General features: G+C 45.7%; 1 protein-coding gene across 1 annotated transcript in view; it reads right to left on the bottom strand.

Annotated features, from left to right (window-relative positions):
* FOXO6 (forkhead box O6) overlaps window positions 1-16,251 on the bottom strand; it is a 119,433-nt gene that overhangs the window by 101,413 nt on the left and 1,769 nt on the right. The gene's annotated exons all lie outside the window — the stretch shown is intronic.

The following is a 16,251-nucleotide window of genomic DNA, read 5'->3' as shown; positions in this document are numbered from 1 at the left end:
GGGAGACCTTGCCTGAAACCCTGGAGAACTGCTGCCGGTCAGTGTAGACAATACTGAGCTAGATGGACCAATTGGTCTGATTCGGTATGAGGCAGCTTCTTATGTTTCACTGCAGATAAGTGGCAGGTTTGGCAAGGGAGTCCAGAAAGCCCTCCATGGGGAACAGCTTTTGCATCTTTAATGCAATGCCAGTCTAGCGGGGTGCAGGCCACAAAGCTGCAACGTTTGATGTTTTATTGCGTTTTTATATTTTGCTGGAAGCCAGCACCGAGTTTCTGGGGAAACCCAGCCAGATGGGTGGCATTGTTGTTGTTGTTGTTGTTTTGTTGTTACTATTATTACCAGGAGAAGGCGGGACAAGATAGCATGGTGCGAATGCAAGGGCAGAGCCAATGCAGCACTCCTTTGTATCGCACCAACCTCCCCTCCTCCTCCTCCCTTCCCCTCTCCTTCCTGGGAAGCAACAGCAACCCAACTGCTGGGAAACCAGCAAAGCATCCCCACTCCACCCAGCAAGCTGCTCCTCCCAGAGAAAGGTAACAGCAAGGCACTTTTAGGCTGGGGAGAGCTGGGTTCAAATCCTCACTTGGCCAGGAACTTCACTGGGTGGCATTGGTCCAATCACAAATTCAGCCTAAGCAATCACAGCATTGATGTGAGAAGGAAATGATGAGGTGGACCACGCATTTGAAAATGGATGGTATTAAGATGCTCAGAGACAGGATGACAATGAATACTAATTGCTTGCAAGGGGTGAACAATAGCAGGAATGCTCTAAGGGCTGCCCGGTCCATGTCCAGTTTTAAAGATTAAATACATATATATATATATGAAGGGAGAATGGGAGAGGCCTTGAAGTTGTCCACCAGCAGGGAGCACCTAGACAGCAGCTGGCTAAGCAAGCACCAGGGCTCAGTCTTCTCTACAATGGTGAGATGCAACTGCGTTTCTACTTACAGTAAATATTGTCTAAATTTGCAAATCTCTTTGACATTCTTTTACAACCAAGCGGCATTTAAATTTTATGAAATAAATCATAAATAAATAAATCTGCACATATAACGCTGCGGCTAGACTGTTGATGGGAACAGGCTATCACCGGCACATAGCTCCAGTGCTCAAAAGTCTGCACTGTGGGTGGTTCCCCCATGACTCAGATGCATGGGTCACATCCACCAGGAGCCATAGGTTCAGTGTTGTGGGCCCAATTTTTATGGAACTCTTTTCTTGTTGAGGTCTCAGACAGGCTCCCCCTCCCTGCTGAAGACTTCTTTTTATTCCAGCAGGCATTTTATTTGATGGCCAATTTTATGGTTTAAACCTATTTTTATTTTTGCTACATTGTACCTTTGTAAACCACTTAGAGATGATTGTAGTGAGTGTGTATATAAATTGTTTAAATAAATAATAAATATAAGTCAACATATTTTTTTAAAAAAAAACATGCAGATCTACATCCTCTTGGGGGTGGGGGAGAATGTATAAGTGAGTTCTGCCCTGTGGAACTCCCTCCCACCAGATGTCAAAGAGAAAAACATCTACCAGACTATTAGAAGACACCTGAAGGCAGCCCTGTTTAGGGAAGCTTTAAATGGTTTAACAGACCATTGTATTTTAATATTTTGTTGGAAGCCACCCAGAGCGGCTGGGGAAACCTAGCCAGATGGGCGGGGCATTAAAATTATCATTATCATTATCATTATCATTTTTATTATTATCTCACCACAGTGTGAAAGGCTGCGACCCAATAACCTGGGCAATAACTTCAAGGCGCCTGCTGCTCTTCCTCCTTATAGTTCTTTATCTTTAAACCAGACTTGGGCGGACAGCCCTTAAAGAAAGGACTTGTCTCCAAAAATCCCTTCCAATAGAGGACTTGATTCTGAAAATACGAGCAGAGATGAACAAATCTGTCCATTTCGGTTTCTCTCAGTTTCTCGTTTTTTCTAATCCTAAATTCAGCTCTCCACATTTCCACATCAGTTTGCATTTAATAGTTTTTTTAAAAAAACAACAACAACAGTTCCCATGAAAATTCAACAGGAATTTTCCCCCTAATATACATGTCTGCAAGCAATTTTGCACAATACACAAACTCCTGCAAAGCAATTTTCCCCAATATATTGCATTTTTATTGTTATTTGCATGCACCTTTTACACAAATATATGCTATATATATATATATATATATATATATATATATATATATATATATATGTAATGTGGCTGGAGAATGTTCTGAGAAGTGCAGATTTCAAATTGGGGGGGGAGGGCTATGTTTCAGTTCACATCTAGTTTCGGAAAGTGCGAATGAGGTAAGTTCCCCTTTAAATGCAAACTGACACAAATATCTTCTCCAACCCTAAGTAGGGCCCATGGCCATCCTAGTGAAACGCCCAGAGAATCAATGCCAGTCAACATCTATGCTACTGGGTGTAAATGGACCAACACTCCGGCTTGGTATAAAGAGCTTCCTGTATTCCAATCAGCATGATATTATTGATGTCTATTTCATTCCTTTCTTCCAACCCTGATTTCTGGAGTCATGCAGTCCTGTGAGACACAGCTTCCTGGTTAATGCATGATAAACTGGGGAGAAATCACCCCTTTAAAATAGAACAAAAAATTAAAACAGCTCCACCTCAGAAGCCAACTGAGCACAAGCTTCAGCAGTCACGACCTGTGAGATCTTTTCCAGTTGGAAAAGGTGCACGCACGGGGGGGGGGGACGACGACCCAATTCCAGTTTCATGACATCTGACTTCTTGTTTCCTGGAATTTATGACACGTGAAGGAGTTGAGCGCTCCCTACCATCCATGCCCTGTGTGGGCATTTCTTCACCCTCCCCTGCTGGCACTAAGCAATGGAGACTCACTATAAATCATTAGCAGAGCCTACTGTCTGTAAAAGACTCACAAGGGCCAACAAGAGGAAAGGGAGAAAGACTACCACCATCCGAGTGAAGAGAAACTGCCCGATGCTCAAACCAGGCAGGACTTGTCATCTTCTCACCTCTACCCTGCCCAGATTTGTCAGTGAATGAAATCCGACTTATGTGTGTCCGTGAGACAGTGTGAAATAGTTCCAAGTAGTATCCCCAAATGCCGAAAACTCCGTTCTCCAGTCTAAGGGCCTGACACCCGTGCTGAGCATCTTCAGAAAGAACAAGCCAGAGAGGGAGGGAGGGAGGGAGGGAGGGAGGGAGGGAGGGAGGGAGAGAGAGAGAGAGAGAGAGAGAGAGAGAGAGAGAGAGAGAGAGAGAGAGTATTTGGGGATGGGGACGGATAGCCCTGTGACTTGAGAGTGCTCCTATTCCACAGCATCTCAGATGTAGTTTATATTCCAGCAGTTATTAAATAAATAAATAAATAAATAAATAAATAAATAAATAAATAAATAAAGTGAAGAGCAGAGCAAGCTGTTCATTTGCAGCCGGTCCCTGGGGTTTAATAAAACTCTACTCACTGCTGTAGTATCATTTTTATGCTATCATAAAGCTGGACCATTTAGCAGGTTTGTGTTACTTCAGCAGTTAGCACTGCATGAAAAGCAATTCCAGAAAGGTGAAAAGGAAAAAAAAAAAGTAAGAGGATGAGAACCTAACAGAGGAGAAGGAGGAAGAATGCCATTTTTTTCCCAGTCGAGCCAAATCTCCCTCCCCCAAAATGCTGTTGCAGAGGAGTCCCCTGAACAAAAAAAAAATACCATTTCTATTACAATTCACCATGCCACCCCCCAAAAAAGACAGGTGTGCAAATAGTTTCTCCCTCCCTTCAGTTTATTTAGATTATTTTTACCCTGCTTTTTCTCATAATGGTATCATAGAGTTCTAGAGTTGTAAGGCACCCCTGAGGATCATCTAGTCTGACCCGCTGCAATGCAGGAATGTGCAGCTGTCCTGTATGGGGATAAAACCTGTGACTTTGGTGTTATTAGCACCGTGCTCTATACAATGTATAGTACAGCATGCAATGTACAGTAAAACTGCCTTCCCCCATTGGCTGGGGCTGATGGGAGTTGTAGTCCAAAACAGGGAAGAGTGCAATAAAAAAATGATGCAAGCAAGGCACTTCTGGTGCAAACGGATGCTCTGAAATCCTTCATGCCCTTCCTCCGCTTTCTGTCTGCCTCCAAACATTGCCCTGCTCCAATGATTGCTTTCAAGGATGAGTGCCAGTGGTCAAAACCTTTCCCCAATGTACTATGTACATGCTGAGAACTAGTATGGCCTAGTGGTTACTGCTGGGCTAAGGCTGGGGAGACTCAGGTTCAAACCTCCGCTCAGCCACAAAACTTACCATGTGATCTTCAGTCAGTTACTATCCCTCAGCCGAACCAGCCACACAGAATTTTCATGAGGATAAAAGGAGGGGAGTAGAACCAATGGTGTCTGAGGCACATTTGGACTGGAAGGGCCCAAACAGTAAGTAAAGCCAGAGCCAATGGCAGGGAAAGCTAACTAATTCTAGTTTTGTCTCCATCTTCCTCCCTGCTGAGTTCTACCACCATTCACTCCATCATCCCACTGAGTGGTAGCAACACCAGGCTTCCTTTGGTCATATAATGCAAGTACTGGGTTTCTCTAATAAACAAGGTCCACCCAAGGTGTGCAAGAGCTACAAGGAAGCCCTGGCTTATCAGCAAGGAACAAGCACTGCAAAAAGGACAAATTTATTATCCATATGCATGCACATTTCAAGCTCATGCCAGAAGGCAGAGGAACATCCTTTTGATGTGTGGGTCTATTGCTGATACAAGCAGCCCTCTCTTTTGAGGCCTCTGAACCCTATAAGCCCAGTTCCCACATGGATATAATTCAGTCACTTCATGGGTTCCTTAACAATTTGCAGCTGAATGTGTGAACAGGCTCCACCGAAAGCAACCCTTCAGGTGATGTTAACAGAAATGGAAATTCCATCTAAGATTTTTTTCAGCCTTGGGTGACACACTGGCTCATGCAAGCAACTAACGATTGTGGAAGTAAATGCAATTGCATGTATGAATGAAGCCTTAGTCCTCTGAGTGGAACAGTCTCCTTCTTCACACAATCTAATTGCCACTTTCGAACTTGGGGAGAGTCCTTTCATCTGTGATACACACACCAACACTAGTAGATTAGACTACTGTAACACATTCTAGGTGGCGATGCTCTGAAAGACTGTTCAGGAATTACAGGTTCAAAGAATCACAGCATAGCATAGCATCATAGCATTGTAGAGTTGGAAGGGAACACGAGGCTCATCTAGTCCAACCCCCTGCAAGGCAGGAATCTATTTGCCCAAGGTGGGTTTTGAACCCACACAACCCCGTGATTAAAAATCTCATGGTCCAGAGGTGGCTACACTCATGATTGCAGCTGGCTGTACAAACCTGTGCTTAGAGATCTGCACTGGCTACCACTTATTTTCCTGGCGCAATGCAAAGTGCCGATGACCTTGATCTAGGTTAAGAATAGGAAACCTGCTGATAGCACACTGAGTTCATATGCATCAACAGAAGCTTGAACTTCTGTACCTTGGAGAAACAGCTATGAAAGCAATCTTACTGAGACTTTCAACTGGTAGATAAGAAACCTTACTTTCCCTGCCCAGGGAATACCAGATCTGCCTGTCTGCCTCTCTTTATGTATAGATTTAGCAGCTGGCATACAGAACTCCTTTTCAAAGCACATTTGCATGAGCTAGGCTTGGGTGCTATTGCCTGGTGAATCTTTAGCACTCACCCAGCTCTTCTTTGATAGGGGAAGAGCCATAGCTCAGTGACACAGCATATTCACTGAATGCAAAAGGTTCCAGGTTCAATCCCTGGTGTCTCCACACAGGGCTGGGAAAGACGCCGGCCTCAAACTCTAGAGAGCTGCTTCCAGTCAGTGTAGTAGACAGTACTTAGCTAGATGGTCTGATTCCACATAAGGCAGCTGCCTATGTCCCTATTTCACGGCAATACTGCTTCATGTTTGTTGTTAACTGCATTGAGAGCTTTGGCTTTGAAACAGTCTATACTTTTAAGAAGAATGGCAATAACTGCCTTATCTTAAGAGGAGCTTAGAGGCAATGCAAGTGCAAGTGGTGGTACAGCTCTGAGAGCTGGCACTCAATGAAACTCAACATATATATCCAGGTACACCGTACATTTTAAGCACATGATTCTCTCTCACACACACACCCCTGAAAAGAATCCTGGGAACTGTAGTTTACACCTCACCGAGCTAAAATTCTAGCACCCTTTAACGGCAATTCCCAGGATTCCGTGGGGAAAGCTTTGTTTCTTTGTATACAGCCTACATACACTTTTGAGAGATGAAGCAACCCTTTAGACATAGGACAAAGACCCTAACGCTGCTTTCAAGTATGCAAAGAGGAGAACATCAGCCTTCCCTTCTGATGCCTTCATGATATTCCCTCTAATGGAGGTTAGGAGAGCCAGGAGATATAAGCTTAAGTTTAAAAAGACAAGCACCCAAAGGAACTGCTTTGTAGAACTAGCGGTGTAAACTATGGAATTCTCTCCCACAAGATTTAGTGATGACTACCAAACTGGAGAATTAACAAATTCATAGAGGAAAAGACTACGGTCTACCTCCATTCGTATGCCTCTGAATACCAGTTGCTGAAAATCACAAGTCAGGAGAGCACTGTTGTGCAAAGGTTCTGCTTGTAGGATTCCCATGGGCATCTGGTTGGCCATGGTAAGAACAAGATGCTGGACTAGATGGGTCTTTGGTCTACTTATGTGATGGGCAATGTTGTATTTCTAAGCTTGCTTATTCTCTTAAGGCGCAGAGATGTGTACAGAGAGGAGGAAATGGCTAGCGAGATGAGTCACTAACCTCCCTTCCTTCACTGCAATTATATGCATTTTTACTCCAGAGTAAACCCCACAGAAGGACCGACTTCTGGGATCCAATTGCACCAATGGGGCTTCTATATTGGCTGTGGGCTGCAATCCAATGCACACTTACCTAGAAGCAATCCCCACTGGAAACAGCAAGACTTATTTCCAATAAACATGAAGAAGGTTGCACTGCTGAGCCTCCTTTATACCATTTAAGTGACCATCAGATCATTATTCACACAGATGAGAAAGTGGAGAAAGGGTATTTATAATGTGAATTTATCCTTCTGGCCAAATGACAAAGTGCATGAAACAAGAATGGCTTTAAGCCCCATACAAAACCGCTCCAGAAGCTTGTCCACTTTCAACACACTGCAGTAGCATTGCAATCATGACTATTGCAAGAGAAGGCTTTGTGGGGGGGGGGGCATTCCTGTAGTGCTGCACACACTGTAGGCACAGGAGTTAGTAGTCACGATGCCTGCAGACCTTGAAGAAGTATACATTGGTAAAAGCTGGCCTAACCCACAAAACCTTAACCCACAGCCACATTGTGTGTCTTTTAAGCTGTCACGGGGCAGTTTTCTATTCTGCAAAAACTGTTATTTATCTTGTGGCATCCATAGCTAGCATGGGGGGCATTGCTGCCCAGTTGCTTGTACAGTCCATAGGTATGTTCCTTCCCCACAAGTAAATTGCTCCTGAATTGCAGCGGCTACTGCTCTTTTTGTCCACATGATGCATAACGTCCCCCATGATTCATGGTTTTGTGTGCTTATTTTATTTCTGAAAGCAACAGATTACCGGCTGCCCATGCTCCTTTGCTCTGATGTGAGGGACAAAAGGAAGGAAGGAGATAAAAAGACAGCCCGTTTCAACCTGGTGCCCAACAGCAGAGAAGTAGCCAACTCACTTCTCGTGAATGTTCCTATTACAGGGTCACAGGAACACCAGAAGTCAATTTACATCAGGTTGGACTGTTGTCCGTCTTGCCCAGTATTGTGTACATTAGACTAGCAGTCTCATACAGACAGTCCTTCTCAATAACTGCTACCTGAGCCTTTTAATTGAAGGTGCCAGGGATCAAACCTGGTAGTTTCTGCATGCAAGGCAGGTGCTTTACTGCTGAGCTACAGTCCCTCCATATGGTCTTGCTCAGGCATAGGCAAACTCAGCCCTCCAGATGTTTTGGGACTACAACTCTCATGATCCATAGCTAACAGGACCAGTGGTCAGGGATGATGGGAATTGTAGTCCCAAAACATCTGGAGGGCCGAGTTTGCCTATGCCTGGTCTTGCTCAATAGCAAGAGGAAGTACTGCTGGTTAGTCAAGGATGTTGCAGCAGTAATTATAAGCCATGGTAAAGAGATAGGCTGGGCACAACCGTAGGTGAGTGATGGGTCCTCCCCCACCCCTAGACAGGACACTCCTCAGCTTAAAGCACCAAAGCCACCCAGCTAGTTTATATTCATGCCACAAAGGAGCAGCCCTAAGAAGCACAGAGAGAAAGAAAAGTGGGAAGGCTTGGAGATTAAGGTTTTTGGCACTGTCAGACCTACATCAAGCAGACATCCACCAGCTGATAGCTTTATTGTTATACTTTGGATGTCAAAGTGGCACAAACAGCACCTTAAAATGCATCAGAGCCGTTGCTTCTTTGACAGAGGGTGTTGGTTTCCCATTAACAAGTGGAACGCGTGAGCTGGAGCATAAAACTTCAAGCGCTTTGGAATTGATAAAATAACAACTCCCTAATTAAGCAGAACTGTCAGTCAATGGGGCCTTCCGTGCAGCATTGGAAAACAGCAAGCACTTCTGGCACACGTGTGCAGCATAGCAGCGCCAAGACCCACAGCAGGGGACGGTGGCGTGCAGAAAACCTCAGGCCGCCTGCGACCCAGAGCTGCATACCGGAGAGGACTTCCTGCTAGTAAAGCTTTACAGTCACAAAAGAAGGAGGCCAAAAGCTGGAGGAGGAGGGCTGCTGACACCAAGGTCTACAAGCTCTGGACGAATCGTGTAGGCTGCAACCCTCAGACTCACTGCTTCAGCAAGATTGCTCTGATTTAGAAAGAGATGGCACTTTAAATAAAACAAAAACAAAAACTGCCAAAGCCTTTGGTCCCTTCCGGATGATCTGTTGATCGAGCATTTGTATGTACAAAGTTTGTGGGTTGGTTAGACCACACCAGGTGTTTATTGTCCATTTGTTTGCAAGAAGGTGAGACAATGTTCTGTAAAGCAATTGTTCTCTCACACGTCCCGGTGCATTTTCCTCCTCACTTTCCTTATTTAGAAAAGTCCTATTTTGGTAAGTGGAGGAAAGGGGGTAGGGTGTCAAATCAACACTTATTGGATAACCTAAATTTATCAGTGTATCCCCTCTGATAACAGCAACAGTCTGGAAGCACCCTGCACTGCCCAGTAGACAGAAACAATAAATTCACTTATGCTTTGGAGTTTGGGTTTGTGATGTTTTATCCTATCCATTAAGCTCAGAATGGCATTTGGAAGAAGGGGCGGGGGCTACCGGCTAGGACCAGATCTACATAGCTTCAGAGATTTATTGTTGATTACACATTGGTATCACGTTTCTCCAAGAAGTGCAAAACAGCACACATCCCCACCACCACCTCATTCTCACAACAACTCCATGAGATAAAAACAGATCAAAGTCCCACATTCTGCTTCATGGCTGGGCATGGGCATGGATTTGAACAGGGCATCATCACAGTCTTAGTCCCACACTATAACCATTACACCATACTGCAGGCACCCCCAAACTCTGCCCTCCAGCTGTTTGGGGACTACAACTCCCATCATCCCTAGCTAACAGGACCAGTGGTCAGGGATGATGGGAGTTGTAGTCCAAAAACATCTAGAGGCCCAAGTTTGCCTATGCCTGTGCTAGGGCATTTGTTAATCGGTGCCCAGGAGCTGAAGTTCTCTGTTCACTTTAGGAGAGAGGATGGAGAGGCCAGCTGGAAGTTTTAAATCTAAGCTTCTAATCCCACCTTTTTTTAAAAAAAAAGACTGACTCATGGGGTGGGGGAGCAACTCCCCTTCCCTTAGCTCTCCACAACATAGGGAAATGATCTGAAACTCTCAGCTACTGAGCCTTCTCTGTGGGTGACAGACTGGGCCTAAGGAGGAGGCAATTAAAGATGAAGACCCACTGCCAGAAACAACCCCACCATCCCAGCAGAGAGAAAGAGAGGAGAGAGATGAAACTCTCTATAGTTGCAATGCTTCTGAACCTCAGACATAAAGACTATGAACAACTCCCGCCTTTTAAGAAAGCGAAACAGTATTGTGAACGCAAGACTGATGAGCGGTGTCCCCTGTATCAGGTTCTCCGCAGGGATGAGGAACGCCTCTCTCTGCAACTCTGGCAATGCACAGCTAGGGGAGAGAAATTTAATCCAAGGAAAGTAGCTCTAACAGAAGGGAGTGGCAGGTTGCAGAGATGTAGATTATTAGGAACAATAAAAAAATTACAGAGACTGACACGACAGAGTTCAGGGACCAGGCCGCAGGTGCAAGGCTCCAATCTGGGGCTTCATATTATGAACTGAAAACCGGGGATGGAGTATTTTCTATGTGAGCACAACATATGAAACAAAAAACTAACAGTCAGCCAGGGCTGAACTTTCCTTTCAGTAGCCAAGACTAATAATCCCACACAGCAACAAACGAAACAGAACTAGCATTTAAAAAATAAATAAATGGATAGATATTCCAACACCCCTCAAGGACTTCCAGCTCTTTCAGCGGTGTCTGCCAACCTGGTACCCTCCAGTTGTTTTCAAACTACAACTCCCATCAGCCCCAGTGAGCACAGTCAGTGTAGACCAAAATATCTGGAGGGCACCAGGCTGGCAAAGGCTGTCTTTAGGAGTTATGGTATCCACAGTTCAGCAGCCTTAAGTGCAAACTCGCTGCCTTATACTGTACAGCAGGACCCACCAGCTAATTAATTATCCCCTTAATTACCTTGCTAACATTGAAGGAAGGTGCCTTTCTGAGATTCCTTAAAGGGAAGGGGATCGTTTCAGTGAGATAACTTAAGAACTAACAAGAAAACAAGTGCCACTCACTCATGACAAGGAGGAGCCATCTTTAATGCACAGAGCTGCAAGAAATCTTTCGCTTTCAGATTATTTATTATTGCACCCCTGAAAAGTGGCACACCTGATTCTCCTCCTCCCCATTTTAGCCTCACAACAACCCTGTGAGGTAGGTTAGTCTAAGAGACTGTGACTGGCCCAATATCAATCCCCTTGACCTAGTGGGGATTTGAACCCTGGTATTTCAGATTCTGGTGCAACACTCTAGCCCCAACTCCACACTGGTGTTTTTGTACTGATTATTCCAGGTCTGACTTATCACTGTACCCCCCACCACCACCACCAAGCAAGAGGCTGGTAGCAAGTCCCCTATGCCATGCACCCTATGTGCAGCTCCTGCCATCTCCCTCTCCTCCTGGATTGCTGCAGCTTCTCTCACTTCCCTTCCCACCATCATTGAGTGCTAAGCATGCAAGCTACTGCTTCCCACAGCAAGTTTCATCCCTGCTCCTTCCAACCTGGGCCAATCGGAATATAGTGGCCAGTGGCAACTCCTGCACCCAGCACTGACTAGGAAGGGGCAAAGGAGGTGGTGGCAGCTCATACTCTCAGCACCAGCCAATACCATGAAGGCAGAGAGTGAGGAAGGGAAAGGAAGAGGGGGACCATTCCACTGGTAATGGCAAAGGCAGCGGCAGAAGTGCCGGCCCCACTGCTGGGGTATAAGCCTTGGCAGATGCCCAACATTGCTGACTGCTAACACCAAACTTGGTTGCATTAGCTTCCTTCTTTACCGGTCATTTTTATTTGCCGGTCATTTTTATTCGTTTCCATCTACACCAGGGGTAGGCAACCTAAGGCCTGTGGGCCAGATGCGGCCCAATCGCCTTCTCAATCTGGCCCGTGGACGGTCCGGGAATCAGCGTGTTTTTACATAAGTAGAATGGTCCTTTTATTTAAAATGCATCTCTTGAGTTATTTGTGAGGTCTGCCTGGTGTTTTTACATGAGTAGAATGTGTGCTTTTATTTAAAATGCATCTCTGGGTTATTTTGTTCATTTCCCCCTCCCTCAAAATAGAGTCCGGCCCACCACATGGTCTGAGGGACGGTGACCTGGCCCACGGCTGAAAAAGGTTGCTGACCCCTGATCTACACTTTCATCTCCACCATCATGCCATTGGGTTGTATCCTACTCAGTTATACTCAAGAGCAGACAAATTTAATTTAACACACCTAAGTTAGCCACATCCATTATTTTCAATGGGTCTGTTTTGAGTTGAACAAGCACGGGATACAAAATGGGAAAGTGAAGTCCTATCAGTCCTTTAAATTGCCAGCATGCTGCTTCCACAGCCCTCAAGGGTCTCTCAACGAACAGCATATTCCCATTTTTATCAATACTGTTCTAGGAATGGAGAGTCTCTGGTCCTCCATATGTTAATGGACTACAAATCCCATCATCCCTGACCATTAGGTATGCTGGCCAAGGCTAATGGAGCCCAGTGAAGTGTGGAGAACCATGAGTTCCCCATTCCTGCTCTAGAACATCCAGGGTTTTCTGAACAAGCTGATCCATTGCCTGGTGACCTTTGAGACTGATGGGGCAGGAGGAAGAGAGGCCAACAGAAGGTGGGGCCACAGTCAACTAATCCTAGCTTTGCCCCCATCCTCCTCTCTGCTGCATTCTACAAGGGCAATGTGGAGACAAAAGAAGGCGAAGGTGACAACCAGTGCCACCACCTGGAATGGATGGAGCTAAGAAGGCAATTGGGGGCTGGCTGAGGACAGGCTGAAGTTGGTGGGGCAGCACCCCATTTGCCCTAATGGACCAGCCTCTACTGTATCCCCTAACTCCCTACCCTTCAAATGCAAGCAAGCTTCTATCAACCATCTAATCAGCCAGCCAGCCTGATTTTTTTTTGGCAAGCATACCTTTGCTTCAGTTTCCCCAGGAGGCCAGCGGTGGAGAGAGGAGAAACTACGTTAGAAGAAGAATCATAGTATTGATATGGACAGAAAATCTTTCTACCCACAGAGTATTCATGTCTTGGTTCCTCAAAGTCTAATACACTTCTTCAGGAATGAATCCAAGGTGTGCATCTGGAAGGCTTTTGAAAGCAATGATGGCACAAACATCACACAGTCTACTATCCAAGCATCAGCCTTTCCATAGCACATTTCTTCTCCCGTGCAGTATCATGTGAAATGTAGGAAGCTGTCATAAAGGAAGCCTATTCATAGGGTCGCCCTCACTCAATACTGTCTACACCAGCCTTACCTGAGCAGATGCCTTCAAACATTTTGGACTGCAGCTCCCAGCATCCCTGGCCACATGTCACGATGGCTGGGGCTGGCAGGAGTTAAGAGTTAGGCAATGTTTGGAGGCTGCTGAAAGAGTGGTCTGCCTACACTAACTGGCAGCAGCTCTACAGGGTTTCAGAAAGGGATTTTCCCCCATTGTTGCCTGGAGGTGCTAGGGAATGGTCCTGGGAACTTCAGCATCAGTAGAATGTCCTTACTATGAAACCACAGCTCTTTCCCAATAACCTTGGCACCATTGTGACAAGAGCAGTTGTAAAACAAAGAATTTAACTCAAAGAAATTGGCACCCCAACCAGGGCACTTTCAAACACTTCTCCAAAAATGGAGCACTTTCGTAGGAACAAAGGACGCTGCCTTATCCAAGTAAGATCATTGGTCTGTCTAAGGCAGGACCGTCCACACTGAATTAGCTTAGTATTGTCAATGCTAACTGGGAGCAGATAGCCAGGATTTCATACAAGAAGTCCTTCCCAGCCCTATCTGGACATGCCAGCAGATTGACACCGGGACCTTTAGCATTTAAAGTATGTATTCCACCACTGAGTTATGGCCCTTTGCCTTTTCCAACTTTCTAGAGCTGTGACCTTTGGCTGGTGTAGCTACTACTCTTCACGCAACAGATTTTTTTCTCCCTTGTTTAAATAACTACATGAAGCAGAACAAGAAGTGAGAGTATTCCATAGAAAAGTGTCTTGGACTGTTCTTTGGATATAGTTCTCTCTTCCCATCAGTTTGGGTGGAACTTTGTCCTCTCTGCCACCATATACACCCATCCTGCACCAGGTGTAGCATAAGTACACCCAGCCAGACTCCATCCAGCTGTACAGCCCAAATTACCAAGGCTTCCCCATATGCTTCTCTTGCAAGTACCAATCTATTCACGAGACCTGCTTACCTATGCATCATAAAAGAGTCAGTACTAAAATAGCCCCAAGGGAGAGGAGGTGGATGGAAGGAGAGCCATTCCATTGTCCATGAACAAATAACCTCCACCTGGTATATGTTCCTGTGACTGGGTGGACCCTTGGTCTGATCTGGCAGGGCTTTCCTTATGGTCTGATGTCTCAAGGTCCTTGAGCTCCTAAAACAAGTCTTCTCATCAGCTACTCACAAGTAAGTTGAACACAGAGGAGGGCAAATCCAGGTGTGGTGCAGATGCACAGGGCTTCAATAATGCTCATAACACCAGCCCATATAATGGAGTGGACCTTTCCTGAATTAACACATTGTTTATTATAGGGCGGCTGGAAAGTGGAAAGGAAATCAATTGGAACTGCCTCTCTTTTAAACTGGCCCCTTCTGGTTCGCACATTACCTACGCTTTTCTGTCCCTTCCAGGTGTGATCACCAACACGGGTGCAAGGTGTGAGCAAGCAACATCACTTTGGACACACCCCATTTTCAGCTGGGCAGAGCTATAGCAGGATGGCTCTCACACTGAAGTGAAAAAGTAGACTTCTCACACCACACACATACAGAGGGAGAGAAACTTTCCTTGTGAGTTCAGGGAGTGCAACACACTTCTACACTAAATCACAGTAAGAGGGGAATCAATTACTCCTGACAGAAATATTTAACAATCCAAAGGCAACACCCTGGGATTTTAGCCAGTTCAGCCAAATCCAGAGGGGCGTGTATCTCACTCTGTTGAAAGACCAACAGATATATGAGAATGGAAAACCACTCTGCCCCACGAACTCAGTGCCACAAGGGTTAATCGCTTGTTAGTCCACATGTGCAGGAGAGCCTTTTCAAGCCCTCCTTCAAGGGAACACTTGCTTGTGGGCGGACTGCCTACCAGATGTTTAGGATTCTCAAAAAAAGCACACACAAATGATGCAGCACATTCTGCAAAATTTGCCATTCCATCCAAGACCTCAGAAGCAGAAAAAAAGCTTTTTTTAAAAAACACACACACACACAAATACACCAAATCTTACTTTGACTTAATAAGGAGACATGGGCAATGTATGGAGTGCCAAAGACGGGCAGAGTTTGTAGCTAACACATGTAGACAGTTTGATCGCACTTCCAGTTTTACGAAGCCCGAGACCTCAAAATGGTCATGCACCCAGAGTTCAGTAACACTTGCCCAATGGCCCTGCCCACCAATGGCATCGCATGTGGCAAATTAGCCAAGGAAATCAGTTTTCCAGGCCTTTTTTTTTGTATTATAAACCGCTCCAGCAATCTACACTGCATTCCATGGGAGTGGGGGGGGGGGGGAAGAGACCTCACAAATATCACAAGCAGAAAACCCCACCACCCAAACTGGAGGACGGGGCATGTCCTTTCCCCAACTGGCACCTCAATCAATGCCATCAGATGAAAAGTACAAAGCCACTTTTACCCACCTCGACTCTATTTCTACCCTGCCCCCACCCCCCTAAGTCCTACTACCAGACAGGCAGCTGCAACTTAACTTCAACTTAAGAGGGGGGGAGGCCCCTTTGTTGATGCTGCTGGGGCGGGGGGGGGGGGAGTGAAGGAAATATGGTAGGTGGACCAGGCAGCTACTGCAAGATAATCTCTCCCAGCACCAATGCAAAAAGAGAGGGAAACATCTCAGGTCCACTCCACTAATATAACCAATAGAGAAGAGCTCCTCTTCTCCAAGCTAGCTCTGATAAGGCTGCAAGAGCAACTTCTCTTCCCTCAATCCCAGAAGACACCAGAGCTGCTCTCCAGATCAAAGCTGCAAAAGGCTGGAGTGGCCTTGGGTAGACCGTCAGGAAACTTGGCCGGCTCCTTCCCCTTCCAGCTCTGCCCCTCTTGCTACAGGATTTTGGCACCTGCAAACAAAGCTACATAGACTTTCACTCCCAAGCATTCACTACCACTCCTTCCCTAATCACTAACTCTGGTTAAAACCACCACTTTCCAGGTAAGAATGTGCTAAGGGAGTTTAAAAACAAACAAAAAAATGTAGGTGATGGTGGTGGAAAATACACCACCATTTTAACACCCTTCAATTAACATTCCCTGCAACACAGGGGCTGTTTAAGGCTGCTACCGGGCAACTAG

This window comes from Zootoca vivipara, chromosome 6 (genome assembly GCF_963506605.1).
Source record: "Zootoca vivipara chromosome 6, rZooViv1.1, whole genome shotgun sequence".
Taxonomy (NCBI): domain Eukaryota; kingdom Metazoa; phylum Chordata; class Lepidosauria; order Squamata; family Lacertidae; genus Zootoca; species Zootoca vivipara.
The sequence above is the reverse complement of the archived record's forward strand: the minus strand, read 5'-3'. Positions and strand labels throughout refer to the sequence as shown.